The sequence below is a fragment of the Anopheles gambiae genome, chromosome X (assembly GCF_943734735.2).
Source record: "Anopheles gambiae chromosome X, idAnoGambNW_F1_1, whole genome shotgun sequence".
Lineage (NCBI taxonomy): Eukaryota > Metazoa > Arthropoda > Insecta > Diptera > Culicidae > Anopheles > Anopheles gambiae.
Window position 1 is genome coordinate 15,790,912 of NC_064600.1, and position 16,288 is coordinate 15,807,199.

At 43.2% G+C, this 16,288-nt stretch overlaps 1 long non-coding RNA gene across 1 annotated transcript; it reads left to right on the forward strand.

The window, feature by feature from the left end:
* Positions 1–642: 642 nt before the first annotated feature.
* LOC133392002 (uncharacterized) lies at positions 643–2,790 on the forward strand. Its single transcript, XR_009765417.1, has 2 exons — positions 643–729; positions 1,645–2,790. It is a non-coding gene; the product is annotated as an uncharacterized LOC133392002 (long non-coding RNA).
* Positions 2,791–16,288: the final 13,498 nt, after the last annotated feature.

Genomic DNA, 16,288 nt, shown 5'->3' on the forward strand with positions numbered 1-16,288 from the left:
TCGCTCCGAGCCATAACCCGTGATTGTGTGTGTTTGTGTGTGTGTGTGTTAGTGCGGAAAGACAACAATCTGCACCCCAAGCAAGCGAAGCAGAGTGACAGCAGCTGTTCCTACCAGAGCAGTGGTGTGTGCGGGTACGCGTTTTCGGCGTTCCGTGGCGTGTGTGAGTGCGTGTTTGTGCACACGAAAACAGTAGCTGCCTCTCTCCCCCCCCCCCGTCCGTGTGGGGCCGATGTCGGTTTGGCCCGTGCCCAAACCCAAACAACCCGACCAATGTTAACGCATTTGTTCGCGTACCTAACAGATCCGTTGTCCGAGCTGGTGCTGAAAGCGTCCAGGAAATTCCTACCGAACGCGAGGCCTGTCGGGGTAAGTGAGAGTGTGGGAGGGAAGGGGGTGGTTGGGATCGGAGAGTGAACTTCTTGGTGGCCGATGGTCAGCTTGCAGCGCCAGCAGCAGCAAACAGCAAACAAACAGCCACGACAACATTCAAGACGGCGCCAGCCCGAACGTTTCGTACAGCCCCGGACCCGGATGGCCACTCCGGTGGTCTCCTCTCCTAACTCCCAAGCGCGGGTTTGGCAAACTGCTAAGCACATCCTCTCAAATCTAATGCTGCTTCCTTTGGTTTGTTTCTTTTTAGATGATTATGCCCAAGCGGCGGCGGAGTCAATCCGCGGAGCGTGACTCCATACAACAAAACAAACAGCCACGGCTGGACGAGCCAAGGTAAGAGAAACTGATAGGGGCCGGCTCTTGCCTGCTTTCGGTATCAGGTGTAGCGTAGAAGCTAAGGTACTAATGTAAGCAAAGTCAGTCATAACGCGGTTGGCGTACTGACGTTGGGAAGGCATCGGCGCGGGTGGCCTTTGTAGCAAACACGGAAATTCTACTGGACAGAGAACCAAAGAAGGAGAAACTGTTGTAACGCTTGCTTGCAGGTCATACGTACAGCACCATGTACGAGCAGGCTTATTAGGAAATCAGCGCTATTTCCACACACTGTACGACCGTAAATTTGCAATTCTGAGACATTCCTTCGTCTCTAAAAGCTTGTGAGATTAAGGATGGCCACTCAATAGGTCGGATGCATCCGATACCGCACACCGATACCTTAAAGGGTCATTGCTTTCGGCAACCGACACTAAATTGCTTCATCGTGTCAGCAATATTGAATAGATCGCATTTTTGTTCATTCTATCAGCGGGCTGCAGTAGAAAGTCTTGCTGGAATGATTCATGCAAGATAAAATATCATGCAAAAGCAGTAACCACTCTTATCGCGCAATGCTATCTAAGCAAGAGCAGCATTGTTGAAATTGCGTTTTGCTCCTGTATTTTTGTTTCAATCTCTTGAACGAATAATGCTTTTACGAGCGATTAGTGTAATTGTTTATTTTGGAAATATTGTATTCACGATAGCGAAACTCTGTGTTCTTGTTCTGCAATTTACACTTGCGCAGTATTTATGAAAGCTAAGAATTTGGGAATGGTTTAAAGACTATTACTTTATGTAGCTTTGCGCATTACGCTCAGTAGAATATCCATAATCTTCTTTCGGAACGATACAAAACCTGTATCAATATTGTTGTAATTTTTCCCCTACACTATACGCTTACATTTGATTCGTTTTTTTTTGTTTTAGAAATTTTCCAACACCTGTTCTGAAGGTTAAAAGAACGGGTAGCACCGTATGCATCTAAAAACAGCAATATTTATTATTACCCACGAGCAAACAATCATTTCAGTTGGCAGCGTTTCTGGTCCAGCCTGCGACTGTTCATACTCGAAGGAAATGCGTACTTATTTTTGCTTGTGTGCTTCTTTTTTTTAAAAAGCATTTTTGGAAGAAAATGACCTAATGATCAGCGTCAGTAAGATTTGCTGTAGTATCCATAACTTCATTTCGTAAAGGTACAAACATGTATGGAAATAATTTTCCATTTTCCTTTACACACGCACATATCTAATGGTGTTGATTTCATTACATTCTTTTGTTATAAATTGCCCGTGTTTTTAACGTTACCATAAAAACGGGTAGTACCGTATAATCTAAAACAGAAATATCATTGATACCCACGTGCAAACAATAGTTTAAGTTGGCAACGATTCTGGTCCAGCTTGCGACTGTTCACACTTGAAGGACACGTTAAATATACATAATAGTTTCAGAAAGTTTTCGTACATAAGATCAGTATTTTTTAAATTTTGCTTATGCTTTAATTTTAACTATGATTTCAAATTCGTTCTTTTTTTTTTTTAAAGAAAATTCTCAACTCATGTCTTGAATATTCCCGTAATGAAAATCACCGTATAATTCAGAAAAAAACAGAACCCATTTATAGTGACGTATGAACAATTACTTAAGTTGGCAGCGTTTCTCACCTGTTTCGGCTTACAATATGAAGGAATTGCGTGCTTGGTACTCGATGTGAATATGTGATTCGACTTTTGCACAACAAGCAATTCTAAAGACCGTTATGATTCAAATTTCAGACACTCATTATGTTGTTATTGAATTTCTTTATATCAAGTCCCTGGCCATGCCGCTTTTTAATTTCACATGTTTGCCATGATTTATTAGAACCACTTAAAATGTGTCTGACCTCTAGTAGGCCCTCGATGTCACCGTAAATAACTATTTTGTGTCGGTCAGTTCACCACCGGAGCCATTCTTAGCAGTTTTGTTTAACTCAGTGCAATTTCGTCTATAATTCCTGTAAATCTTGTCGAGATGCATTGAAGTACTTCGGAATTCATTAAAACACGTATTTAATACTGTCCGGAATACGAAGCAAGATTTTTTATCTTGTTTTTCCTAGACATCCGAAGTAAATTGTGATTAATTGCATAAAAACGTGTTTTTAGATAGTGATAATAACAAGAACAAAGATTCAGTGACAATAATAAATCAACGATATTTGAACGAATTTGAACGATAGTGATAATAATAAATCAACGATATTTGATAGGTGTGTCGAATAATGCATTGGCGATGGCCCACATCAAGGCGATGGCCGTACTGGAAAGATCGCCGATTCGCACAACAGTACTTCGGTTCAATGTGCACAACGAGTGCTAGAGAAACAGCATCCAAACCCCGTTGTCAGTAAGACCGTCGTACTGTCCTTCTATGAGGACACCGACACTCAGAATTGGATGTTCGGACCTTAAAAGAGGTTAAGAACTAAAAAAGTGTGTGCGTATGTTAATGTGACGTTTTTAAACAAAATTTCGAGGCTGTCCGTAATATGATTCACAACGTCCGTAATTTGAAAACTGAGCTCGAAACTTTCCGGAATATGAATCAAACTATCGTTGTAATTTCATGAGTTTTTGAAATGTTTCTAGTAATTATTAGAAGTCTTTATTTTTTCTCATATTAGGAAGGTTTGCTTCAGTAAAGTGAGTTGAACAGAGGTGTGGCAGATTAAATTTGAATCAGTAAGAAAATATTACATGCCAAAAAAGTGTTAAGTGTCCGTAATTCGAAGCAGTGCAGTGGTCTACAAATACCTCTTGTATCGGGTATAACGAGTAAAATAACGATCATTGGATTATTGTTTCAATTTTGATTTTTTTAATTTGTCGAAATAATAACAACATTTCATCACGTTATCATCATGATAACATGTCTTCATTCTAGCATTATTTTGACCATTTGTCCATTACGAGATTTTCATGTGATAATGGAGTCATTAGACCGGTATTTTTCGGGAATATATTACGATATAATCACTAGTTTTTCAAAATAGGAGCATGATAGGATGATTAGTACAAGGTAGTAATGAAGGTTGCTCAATATTAAATAAGGCGAGCACAGAACAGAGCATCTAAAAGATAATATTTATTTAATAACAGTTAGAGTTAAAAAATCTTTTTGGGCAATAATTCCATGGCTGAAACAATTATAACTGAACTAAACCTAAAGCCATTACACTACAACAGATAGTACAATATTAGACCAACATCAAAGCGAGTGATTTAAAGGTTTAAGAAAAGGCTTCAAATGTTCAGATTAACCCTTCCTAAAATCCATCCTTAGACGAGTGTTCTACATTTGTGATGCATTGCACCAGTTGATTGTGTATCAATGTGTTTCTTATACTTTCAAGTATTGAATTAATTTCATTATTTTTTTCTATCTTATAGAACAATTAGCTCCTAAAGGATGAACAATGGAGATCCTAGCACAATGGAGGCTATTGAAAATCAAAATGTAGTAAACAATCATTAACAAACGCTAATTGATGCTCGCACCACGACAGGTGAACGAAAGCAAAAGTGTAAACACACACACACATAACCACTGGGGCTGTGCATTGTCGCCCTACGCTGTGCTTCCTGCTGTCAACAACCTCTTATTTAATCTTCAAAAGCATCACAATTCGCGCAAAAAGCCAAACCAGCCCACCCGTCTCAGGTGGCGCGCGAGGGTTAAGGTCGAGCAGCTGACGGATCATTTGTTTGGCACATGAGCAAACAGCAAAGGCACAAGAAACACTTCAAACAGAAACACACTCTTCTGTATATGTGGGTTAGTGGAGGGTTCATCTTGTGCCCATTTCGAGTTGCTCATGACCGTCCCGGCCCCAAACGCGCTCCCACCGGTTTGCTGCTCGCGCCAGACAGTTTTGGGCAATATGTGTACAATGTGTGGTGCTGCAATGCCGCGCCAATATATTTTTAGTTTATTGTGAAGTCCCGCGCGTCAGGGAACTGACCACCGTCAAGCGCGACCTTCGGGACTCTTCGGGGTGAGCGGTCGACGTACGGAGACGTACACGACGTTCGATGGCGTGTGGGAGGCTGCAACAATAGCACCACCGCAGCGCGCAAGGGCAAATCGCACCGCGGGCGAAGGTCCGCGCGGAACGTGCAGCTTCCTATTTATTTCACCGCAATTTTAGTGCCTCAGTTTTAGCTTTCTTTTCCTTCCCCGAACGCCGCGCTCAAGGCTGTGGCGCTACACGATGATGATGCCGGCAAAATGGCAGTGATTGGTGATTGACAGCAGCGCCGGACTGGGACGGGTGGGTGGTTGGTTTTTTAGTTATTTTTATTATTTTTTTTTTGCAATAACACCAGTTAAATCGATTCGACGATAAAACCGGGATAGGCATGAATCTGGCGACCAGCCACCCACACAGCACTGTCACGTACTCGGTTTTCATGCAATTGCTCTAGCGTGCGCACCTTACTCTGACCGATCGTTTCGTCTGGTGCAAGGGTACGATTTTAATCGCTCGTTATTAATACAGTATTTGCAACGTTTCGAACTCGCGACCCTACCGCCAGGTACCGGTGGGATTGTTCTTAAGTTCGCGGAAGTAACAGATCTTGGAATAGGTTTTAAGACGCACTTGCACCTCTGGCAATAATCAACCGTGGTCAAGGTCCTCCTCACTGCTGGCCCGTATATACTGTACGTATGCCATTAAAGTTGGAATGCATCGAAAGCCTACGCAGCCGGTACAGTACGCGCACGTTTAATTGCTTTCGAAGGAAAGTAATAAAATCTGACACTAACCGTTGCTGTACGCCCGTGTCTGAGGTGCGGGCAATGATTAGTATAATATCCTTTTCGCTGTGACAGTTAGTACACCCGTGACTTCGTTTAGTCTAAATCGATCCGTTAGTGGCCGTGTTTGGATTGCGAACAACGCAGCGAATGATGTACAGCAGCTCCAATATTTATATCAAAAGTTAAGCCATACGCTATGCCGTTCCTCCTGAACAATTGCAAAAATATATTAAATATTGCTCTAGGTCAGTATTGTTAAACAAATTGACATTTTGTATTCTTCGCTTCAAATCTGGAAACGTTTGTTATTTACAAATTTCCGACATTATTTTTGTATTTGCTCTTTTGTTTTATGTGAGAAAAAAAAATGTTTAATGTACTTCCAAAGTAACAAACAATTTTTACTATCCTTATTGTTAAAATAGGATATTTTTCATTACACTCGTTTTCACAGCGCATATTTCACTAGAAAATATCTATAGCACACACTTTTCGCCTGGGGTAGTGGAAGTCTAGCAGTTTTCGGCGTATTTTTTGCGAACTATCTGCAAGCTATCCAATGCTGGATGCGTAACAAAACTATTTGCCTCCAATCTTTCGACGCATCGAGAGAAAAATCTTCTTTAATCGTGTTTAAACATGAGTTTGCACTGGTTTCCAAGGCACAAGTGTTCTGGTGGTAAATTGTGCATTTCTTATAACAAGAACCCGTATTTTAGGAAATATTGTGTTAAATTATGATAATTTTATCCGACGAAGATTCGTCGGTTTCGCGAATAAAGATATGGACTGTGTGAGCTAACCTATTAAAAAGCTATGTATTGCAGGGTATCGGCATTTCGATTATTTTAATCTGTAATCTAAATCCTTTTATTTTAAATGTTATCCTTCTATCTTGGTTTTGATTTTTGGGGAAGTTAGAAAGTACAATAATTTGTCTTGTAGCATGGGGGGTTCAAATAATTTAAACTTGGATAAAAACGCTTTCAATGAGTCATACATATTGGACATTATCTGATTTTTCATGGTGGTATGATTACGACAAAATCATACACCTGTTCTCACTTTCCTCTGAATCGTTATCCGGTTGCTATGGATCGCAATCCATGAGAATGGATCGCAATCAACTACGTCTGAATCGTTTTCAGCTACGTTTGGATCGTTTTCAGCTACGTTTGGATCGCTCTCAGCTACCTTTGGGTTTTACATTAGCTCGCGCAAATTTTGTTGCGGCGCATAGTTTATTTAGTGACGGCTTGGCGTACCTCACGATTCACATCATAACAGACGATATGAAAAGCAACAATTTCATATTTTTCTATGTTTGAACCCAATTGAGAGCTTCTTATTGAATTCTGAAACCCCATTTTTAAGCAATGAATAACATTTGACAGATTTATCGGCTTCTATGCATCAGAATAGATTCCCAACCAGACCGTCCCTCCATAGCAAAGAAGGAATATCCGGCTAAATCTCGAAAGCCTAAACAGGACTGAATGACTACGTAGGTCGTCACGTCAAAAAGAAGAAGATTGTGCATGTTTGTTTGGAAAAGTTTGGTCAAATAATCAATAAAGTATGAATGGTGATGTAAGCTTCACATAAAAAAGTGATTAGATTGTACAATTGAATGCATTAATTATTTAATTCTTTCCTTGGAATGCAAATGTGTCCCGCGGTCACAGAATAAACGGCTGCGATGCAATGAAATTTGCGCGAGCTACCGTAAAATCCAAAGGTAGCTGAGAGCGATCCAAACGTAGCTGAAAACGATTCAGACGAAGCTGAAAACGATTCAGACGTAGTTGATTGCGATCCATTCTCATGGATTGCGATCCATAGCAACCGGATAAAGATTCAGAGGAAAGTGAGAACAGGTGTAAGTGGCTCCAATAGGCATCAAATATATTTACATTCTAAGGCCAGAGCCTTGTAGAGCTGTATGGGGCAATCCGGAGCCGACTGAAGCCTCTACTCATCAGTCGGAGATCGTCAAAATCGGTAGGAACAACCGGAGCCAGTTCTGACTGCAGACTAGCCGCTCTGTTTGATATCCGACCGACGTCCAACGGTTCCAAATGGATCTGGACGGCTCCGGTGGCTCCGAACGGTATCGAGCGGAACTGTCGGTTTGGATTTGGCCGGAATTGGAGTCGAAGTAGCGATGATCCGTAATGGTTTTGTGCCGTGGATGCAATTCCAACAATTCATCACTAGTAGTTGCGTAGTTTCCAAGTGTGTGTATGTAGATATTTCATATATTTTTTTCATTCCTTTTTCGTTTCTAGACAGTTGACGCAAATATGTTTTACCATACACCATGTGCAATCGAGTCTTCCCAAAATGTTGTTATAATCCAGGTCTAGGGCCTCAGTTTCTCTGTACGTACGTGTTGGTGTATAGCGACAAAATGATTGTTCTTCTCTGAAAATCTTAATACACATAGACAAATAGTAATAACAGATCTTTTGGTTTGCAGTGCTTTAAGCAATTCTAAAAAAATCTCACGCGCCGCGTTCAAAATTGACGCGGGTCGCCAGTTTGACATACCTGATGTACAGGATACGGCTGTTTCCAATAAAATAAACTATCTATAGTGCTCTATTACATTATAACTGTACTGCGCTCGGGTACAAAACATAAAATTCAAACTATTTGTCATCTGTTTGATTGCCTTTTTTGTAGCTGTTGCGCAAAGCACACTTAATAAACGCGGTCCAGTGCAGCGTTACAGCTCAAAAGCTTCGCGTCATTTATCATAATCTTAATAGTAACGATAATTACAGCCGCACCAGTCCGGAATGGTGTGTCTGGTGCGTCGTTTAGATTGCTTGTTTATGTTTGTTCCAGGCTGCGTGTATACTGTGTCTCTTGCTTTTGCTTTATCTGTGCACTGATTGGTAACGCATATTCCAACCATCACCATTCCCCGCCCCAAAAGAGCTCGTTCTCACCGGGACCGGGTCGCGACGTGTTTTCGGCGTTCGCCATCGATTTGACATTAATCCAATCAGCCCGGAGATGTCGGTTTCGGATAGCTTATTATCTTCTTCCTTTATATGGGTTCTGCGCAAGCGGGGTTGTTGATATTTAGAGAATTTTTTTGTGTTGTTGCTTTTCTTACCGCTCTTTCTCGCCGTCCTCTTGTGTCCATCGTATTGTTTCCAAGTTCCTATAACGTGACAGATAGTGGTGTGTGCGGATTGCGTCTAAATGTAACCCACCTGTTGCACCGGCAGTTGGAGGTGTGTGGGTTGGTGGAACATTCGTTGTAGGAGAAAATATTTCAGTAGAATAACTCTAATTCGTGTTGGAAGAATAGATACTTGGAATTCTTTTTTTTTTGTACAATATCTATCACCTGTCTCCATGTACACATTGGGGCATTGGGATATTGCCTCAAAACTGTGCCCAGGTCAAAAATTATTCTCGGCCTGTACATCGGCCTGATATCTGTAATACTTCGAAGTTGTATGAAAGAGTTCCATCGTGTACAACGTCCGCCATTCTGCTCCATACCCGCACCTCCGATCAGATCTTAGCGTGAAACAGAGTGGAAAGTGCCTTCTAGACCGCGCGCGAACCGGTGACGTATGGTTTCACTTCCACGCTTGAAGCAAAGCAAAGGAAAGGATGGCAAAAACAAAAAAAAAAGATTCAACATAAAGCAAATCAGATGAAACTTATGCGCGCACGGTGCTGCTGGCCAGTGAAAATGGGAGCATCTCGAAGGCGGCGGGATGGTGCGGCTGTTTCCTTGCATCCACTGCTTACCCTCGGCCCCCGCCGGGCGACTTAATGTGTGTGCGCGCGCGCGAGATACGTTCCAACGCTCACCCGCGCTCCATTAATTGGTAAGCCCAGGGGTGGTATTACACGCAGCGGAAAGTGAATTTCGAGCGCAATGCACGACGCGTCTGCCGGTGTCTACCTCTCCCCCTCCCCCGAACACACAGCGAACCGCATGGTTGACCGTTTGCCACTGCTTTTTTTTGGGGGCGGATTTCGTTGCCGGAAAGAGTGCGAGATCGGTGCGGCTGTATCGGTGTACTTACGACCTTCGCCACGCTTTGGTGCTCATGAAACCTGGCGTATCTGGACCAGTGTACAAAGAAAGTTTTTCCCCCTCGGTTCGCGTCTTCCCCTCTCTTCCCTCTTTGCTTTTGCAGAGATCGCAATGAAGAGGGAAAGTGAAGTGTGTGTGTGGGACGAATATTTTTAACCGTGTGTGAACTTTTCCTCCAACCCTGACCCGGCGAGACGTCTTGGTATCCCTTCCCGACTGCCCTCGGTGCGATTAGATAAGCAGGCACTCGCGCAGGTTTCCCTAGACCAGCGCCTAAAGGGCATTGAAGGTAGATAAATTGAGCTGTATGTCCTCCACGACGTGTGTGTGTGTGTATTCTGCATTGCGAAATTGATTGTTTCCTTTCCCTGGTTGTTGTTTTTGTTGTGGGCAGACTTGGGGATGGGAGGGAATCGTAATCGTCATCATCATCGACGTAGTTGTCGTCGTCGTCGTCGTCGAAGGCCATCCATGGTGACTGGGCCGTTGGCTGCACCTGTGAGGCGGATGGGATTTATTTTTACAACCATACCTCCAAATGGTTTGTCGGTTTCCGGTCGTACCCGGATCCCCAGGGTGTGTTGCAAATTTGTTTTTGCTCAATGTATGGGAGGAAATTTGATAGACAAACCGCTGGGTAACCTCACCTCATTGGATATTGGATTTGTGAGCTCCAACCATCTGCTGGAATTTCGGAACTGTTGCCGGCGGAGTACGACGTTAGTGCACTTCCTTAGAATAGACATTCTGAAACCGATTGCCTGTATGATGGAGAGACAATCAGTACTGTCTCGGGGACTGTAATCGATCGGCTGACATTCTATCAGGAAATGAAGATGGTTGGAAGTTCCTAGGAAATGCTCCACGTTCAGTGATGTTCACAAGGGCATAAGGGTGAGCTTAGACGTTTATTGCATTTTATGATATCGTTCTGGTGCCCTTTTCAGAGCCATCAGTAAGGAATATTCGTGAATAACAGTGTGAAGAGAAGGTGCATCAAGCGTACTATTCCGAACATTATTTTTCCCCGTTTTTTTTTGTACCAACCATCCAAGAACCAAGAACACGAAATCAATGACGCGCACGATATCGATGAAATTCAAATGACATTTCCCTTTCACAATTCCAGCGATGGTGGTGTGCACGCAGAGGTTCTGTTTTATTGCGCTTCTCTCTGCACGCGGGCGGCCGGAGAGACGGCACAAGCCAAAAAGGGTCTGGTCTGGGGTGGCGCTAGCGCTGTGCCGCCGTGCCTCGTGGCATAACCTCAGCGTGGATGGATGGGTTCGAGTGGGGTTCCTCTCCCAGTGGAGCGCGGAAAGGGAAGCGCGAGAGAGTGCCGGCCTTGTATTGACCATAAATTATCGGTTTCCTGGTGGAATTTAGTGCCGCGTGTAGCGTCGTATGCCCGCGGGCGCCATGGATTGACAAGTTCTGCGCGGCAAGCGTTTAGCGCGCTCGATATCTACTTAAATGTCGCTTGCCAATCGGATCGGACTGGAGAGATTAGTGTGCCCATTTCGCGGCGGGAAACAACTTCATAAATCATCCGTTTAATAAGTTACGCTCGTGTGCGGCGGGCGGTAGTGGTAGTAATTATACGCGACCGCTAACGCTCTAATGACATGCGTAAACGATGCTCAACCAGCATTCGATTTGTTTAATGCAAACTGGCAACCATTAGCTGTCAGAAAATGTCGTAAAAAGTGGCGTTAAAACATCTGTCACCGTAGTAAACTGAGACATTTACCGTTTTTGCTGGGTGGCTTGATAGGGGCAGCACATCTGTTAGTTAGGAGCTGTGAAACAACTCAATTGCCACCTCTGACATGCAGGTAAAGGTACAGCATTCCTAGTGCCGACATGGGAAATGACAAAATTTCGACCCATCAAAGGGTGTGCACGATCAATGTGTGCAACCACAAACAGCATCATAAATCAAGCGGATAAGAAGATCAAAGCTGCATTGGCGAGAACCTTGCAGAAAGCATTGGCAACTAGGCACTCCATAGTGATTTGCCTCTATTTATGCAAAATACCTGCCAACCGTTTGTCAAACTAATCTGGCAGTAAAGCTCCAGCATTTCTGGCATTTCTGAATGCAACTTCCGCCTGGTTAAATGCTGGTGGTCAATCAATTCAATGCTGTCTTCATCGAAGAAGGCCAGCTGCTCAAAGAAGCCCTAAAAAAAAGGCAATGCGTACCGAAAACCATTCTCGCAACTCAGCAATGTACAGCGACCGATCGAATTGCCTGCGCGTACATAAATTTTGCCCAATGGGAATGCGGGGCAAAATGGTTTCTTTTGTGAACGTATTTGTCGGCTTTCCAGGATGAAACGAACATACTGAAAGACATACCTGGCCTGCGTTCGGCATTCGTCAAGATTGACTCGCATGTTCATTATTTTCATTTTGGTATCGTTTTGCTAGCGACGTTCCCCTTTCGAGTAACCCTTCGGCAGATTTGAGTCGACGAAGTAAAAAAAATCGGTACCGTATTGTTCGAACGGCAAGGTGCATTCGACAGATTTTCTGCTGACAGCTGAAGCTGTCGGGAACGCACAAATTCAACCACACATATAATTTAAGCCACTGTTGACGTTTGTTGAACAATAATTTTTCAACACTTTTAACACTCAGATTTACCCCATTTCCAACAAAATTATTGAAAAAAAAAAGATTTTAAAGAAGTGCTCGAGTGCTTCCGACGGAATCGAACGTCATTCGAGCAAATAATAGGCCTGATAGTTCTGCACATAAATACAGTCTGTTGCTTATGTAGATTATGTAGATTCGGATTGAGGATGTCTTCGAAATTAAACAACTATTGAATCGAATTATAACAGGTTGGCTGATAAGTCCTCGGTCTAACAAAGAAAAACACATTTTTTTTGTCAAAATTCGTTTTTATTATTCAACATAGTTCCCTTCAAGAGCGATACAACGATTATAACGACTTTCCAATTTTTTGATACCATTTTGGTAGTACTCCTTCGGTTTTGCCTCAAAATAGGCCTCAGTTTCGGCGACCACCTCTTCATTGCAGCCAATTTTTTTCCCTGCGAGCATCCTTTTGAGGTCTGAGAACAAGAAAAAGTCGCTGGAGGCCAGATCTGGAGAATACGGTGGGTGGGGAAGCAATTCGAAGCCCAATTCATGAATTTTTGCCATCGTTCTCAATGACTTGTGGCACGGTGCGTTGTCTTGGTGGAACAACAAAATAACAAAAGTTGCTTGACAAAAGACGCTCTGTCTCACAAACTAATTGACATACAGACGTCAAATTTTGACACGAATCATTTGAAGGTTGGTGCTATATAAAAATAATATGCATTTAATACTAGCGGCGCCATCTATGTGTCAGACTTATCAGCCAGCCTGTTAAATATAAGACACATGCAGGCCTATTATATTGCATTCGGCATTCAAGAAAATTCACTCGAACGTTCGAGTCGATGAAACTTTTATTGGTACCATTAAAATTCAACCATTAAATGAATTGTGATCGATATGTACATTTGTAATTATACTCAACACAAGTCTAATAATACTTTCATCACTTCCGTTCCATTCCAACCAAAATATGAAAATTATTCAGGCCTATTCTATTCATATAATCGAGTTGATCAATTTTGTATGTTTGGAAAAGTTCACTTTGGAGTTCATTTTCTCGAATCGAATCGAATCGAGTTCAGAATAGAATATGCCTGATTGATTTAAAAAAAAAGTGCTGAATCAGTTTGTTTACACAATTGCCGTCCGCCGGTGGCTTCGACCAGCTGTCAAGCACGCTGGAATCAAAACAAAATAGTCGACGATGCCCTCATATGAGACCAAATATTCTAATATGTGCTAATATGATTTCAAATATTCTCCCGTTAGATTCTGGGGCTTCTGACAGAATCGAGTGTCGTTCGATGTATATGATAGGCCTGATGAGCTGTCAAATGGCATAATAAATTAAACAAAAAAGCCAATAATTTTCTGGGTGAACTTGAGAATATTTTTTAAAGAGCTTTTTTTTACGATACGATACCATCAGTAGCGTACCCACTCTGGCCCCTCATTGCCATACACGTAGCCATGCTTCTCGCTGTATAAATTTTGCCAACGAGTGACCTCCTCGCGACTTGTCGCTTGTAGCACACACCATCATCATCTCTGCACTTTTCACCTCTTGCCTTGCTTGTGGTGCGTGTGCGTATACCTGTGAGCATATGTGCATGTGTGTGTATGTGGCTGTTGAATGTGATTTTTTTATGCGCTCCACAGTTCGATTTCGCCCGTCTTATGCCCATGTCACCTTTCGGTAGTAACCTTCCCCGTATTCGGGTTTTTTTTCGCTTCACTCCGGAGGAAGCACGGGCGCGTGGTGGTGGGGGGAATTGCCTAGTGATCCACCTTGAGAAGGTTTGTTGTACTCGGCCGCGCTCTTGTTAGCGTTAGCTGCACTCTGTGTCTTCTTGTGCCGGCTCTTTGTATTCGCTTGTCCTCCGCAGCCATCATCTTGACGCACCATAGCCGACGAACGCGCTTCCTCGTTCTTGTTTGGCAGGAACGGCCGAACGCGCGCACATACTTTGGAATATTCGGCCGACATTAGAATGAGGGTATGGCTGCATGTGGAGGGATCTCGTGCACATTGAGTCCAACCAAGACCTCCTACCCCATCAACTCCTCCCAACGCTTCCTTTAGTAGCGTGAGGTCGCAAAATGTGTTGAAGCGTTTGCAGTGCTGTTTTTTTCTGTTGCGTCCTCCATTTCTGCACCATCATCGTGTCAGATCTTTACTGTGTTTAATCTTTAAAATGGTATAGCATTATCGTCGCCTCGGCTTCGTGCTTTATCGTTCGGTACCTTCCATCGTATCGGCACGGTGTCCTACCTGTAGTTGAGCTAGACAAAAAAGACTTCCATTCTAGAATGACAACACTAGATTGGCGTTCAAAGCTAAAATATCCAATCATTATATCTCCCCTCTACCCCTCCCCCCTGATCTTTCTCCCACTGTTGCTCCAAAGAAAGCGAAACGGCAGCAAAGACATCCCCCGGGCGCAAAGACCCGAGCGATGAGGCAGCGGCAGGTTCAAGGAGCGCGCAAGGATGTGTCATACACTCATGTGTGGCCAGACCTCATGCGTTTCCGTCCAAAACGGTGTGTGCAACCTTGCCCTATTTTTGCCGCCCGGTTCTTGGGACACCAGGCTTACCTCTCGCGCGCGCCGGGGCAGCGCTCAGCCTTGAAGAGGGTGATAATTTTCGCGGCACGCTATAAACGCCCTCACGCTCTTCGGCCGGGCTGATACCCGTGGGCCATGTTTTGTGTTATTTGTTGTTATTGTGTTGTTTTTTTTTCTTTTTTGCGTACGCATTTATGTGCTTGTTGTTTTGTGCTGTTGCACCAGCACGGCAGGACCTCCACGTCAAGTAAGCAGACCCACTGGTTGGCATGCAGTTTTGTGTTGCGTGTACTCTGTCAGGTGGTTTCTTTAGCGAGGGCTACGGGCAAGTTCTCTGATGGAAGAAGTTGCGTCCGGCCAAACTACTACTACACGCCATGACCCTGTCAGCTGTCAGTTTTCAGCAGTAGCTTGCTGTTGAACTTTAACAGACAGGCACGGCGAGTTGTATCTCTCTGCGAATGGTTCTTGTTTTGGGGGTTTGACGTTAGAGCCACCGAACCATCTCTCCCCAAACCCTTTCATATCGTTGGAAGAATTCAAAACAAAACGTTCAAAGCGCGTGGTTGTGGTTTATTTTGCTGCACACCCGCCGAGCACCGCAAACGATAGACGAGAATGATCGAACACCCCACCATGCACTTTAGTAGGTGGGAGAAAGATAAATCTGCGTCCACGAATATGGCATAAATTAGGGGCACTGGGCAGACGAGAGCGAGACAAAGCTACCAAGAGCTGGCGGCGGTGGAGAAAGGCCGATGATTGGGAGACGAGAGAGCGAAAGTAACACACGCTACACAGTGCGGTACAGAAAAAAAGTTTGATATGAATAATTTTTCATTGATTCTGGAGTGAATTGATTGTGGAGTTCAACGCTAAAGGCTTGATTGTCATTCCTTCCGTCAAATTATATAGTTAAACGCAGTTTATCATGTACATCAAATACTGCAAACAAATAGTGCACTTACAGTGGTTCTCTAGCCAGCTCAACATTGTAAGCTTCATTTCCAATCCGTAAAATCCCTATTCAATATTGTCAACTGAATGTCGTATACCGTATACCGAGCAATCAATAACAAATCATTCAAGTTTCCATTGTTATTGTTGAAATGTATTTTACGGGATTGAATTGCTCGCTTCCGATGTTGAGCAGGCTAGAGAAATCCTGTAAGGTCCGCGTATATGAAAATGTTGCGAGAACATATGTTACCGAATCGTATGGAATCAAACTGGCAAACACATGTTGCAAGAACATTTTCCGGCGCGTTTGTATACCACGTCAAATTCATTCATTTATTTTCAATTTAAATTCATTACATTTTTGTTTGCAAATACTTGATTCATCCGTGCTATTGCGAAATGACAGTTCATTACCAAGATGACATTGCGTACTGGGGAACATTGCGGAAGATATAAAAAAAAAGAGCTATCAGAGCTAGCGTGTTATCAGAATTAACGAGAAACACTACAATTCAGGCCAAATTTAAAATATATTCATTGAGCAAACATGAAGTTC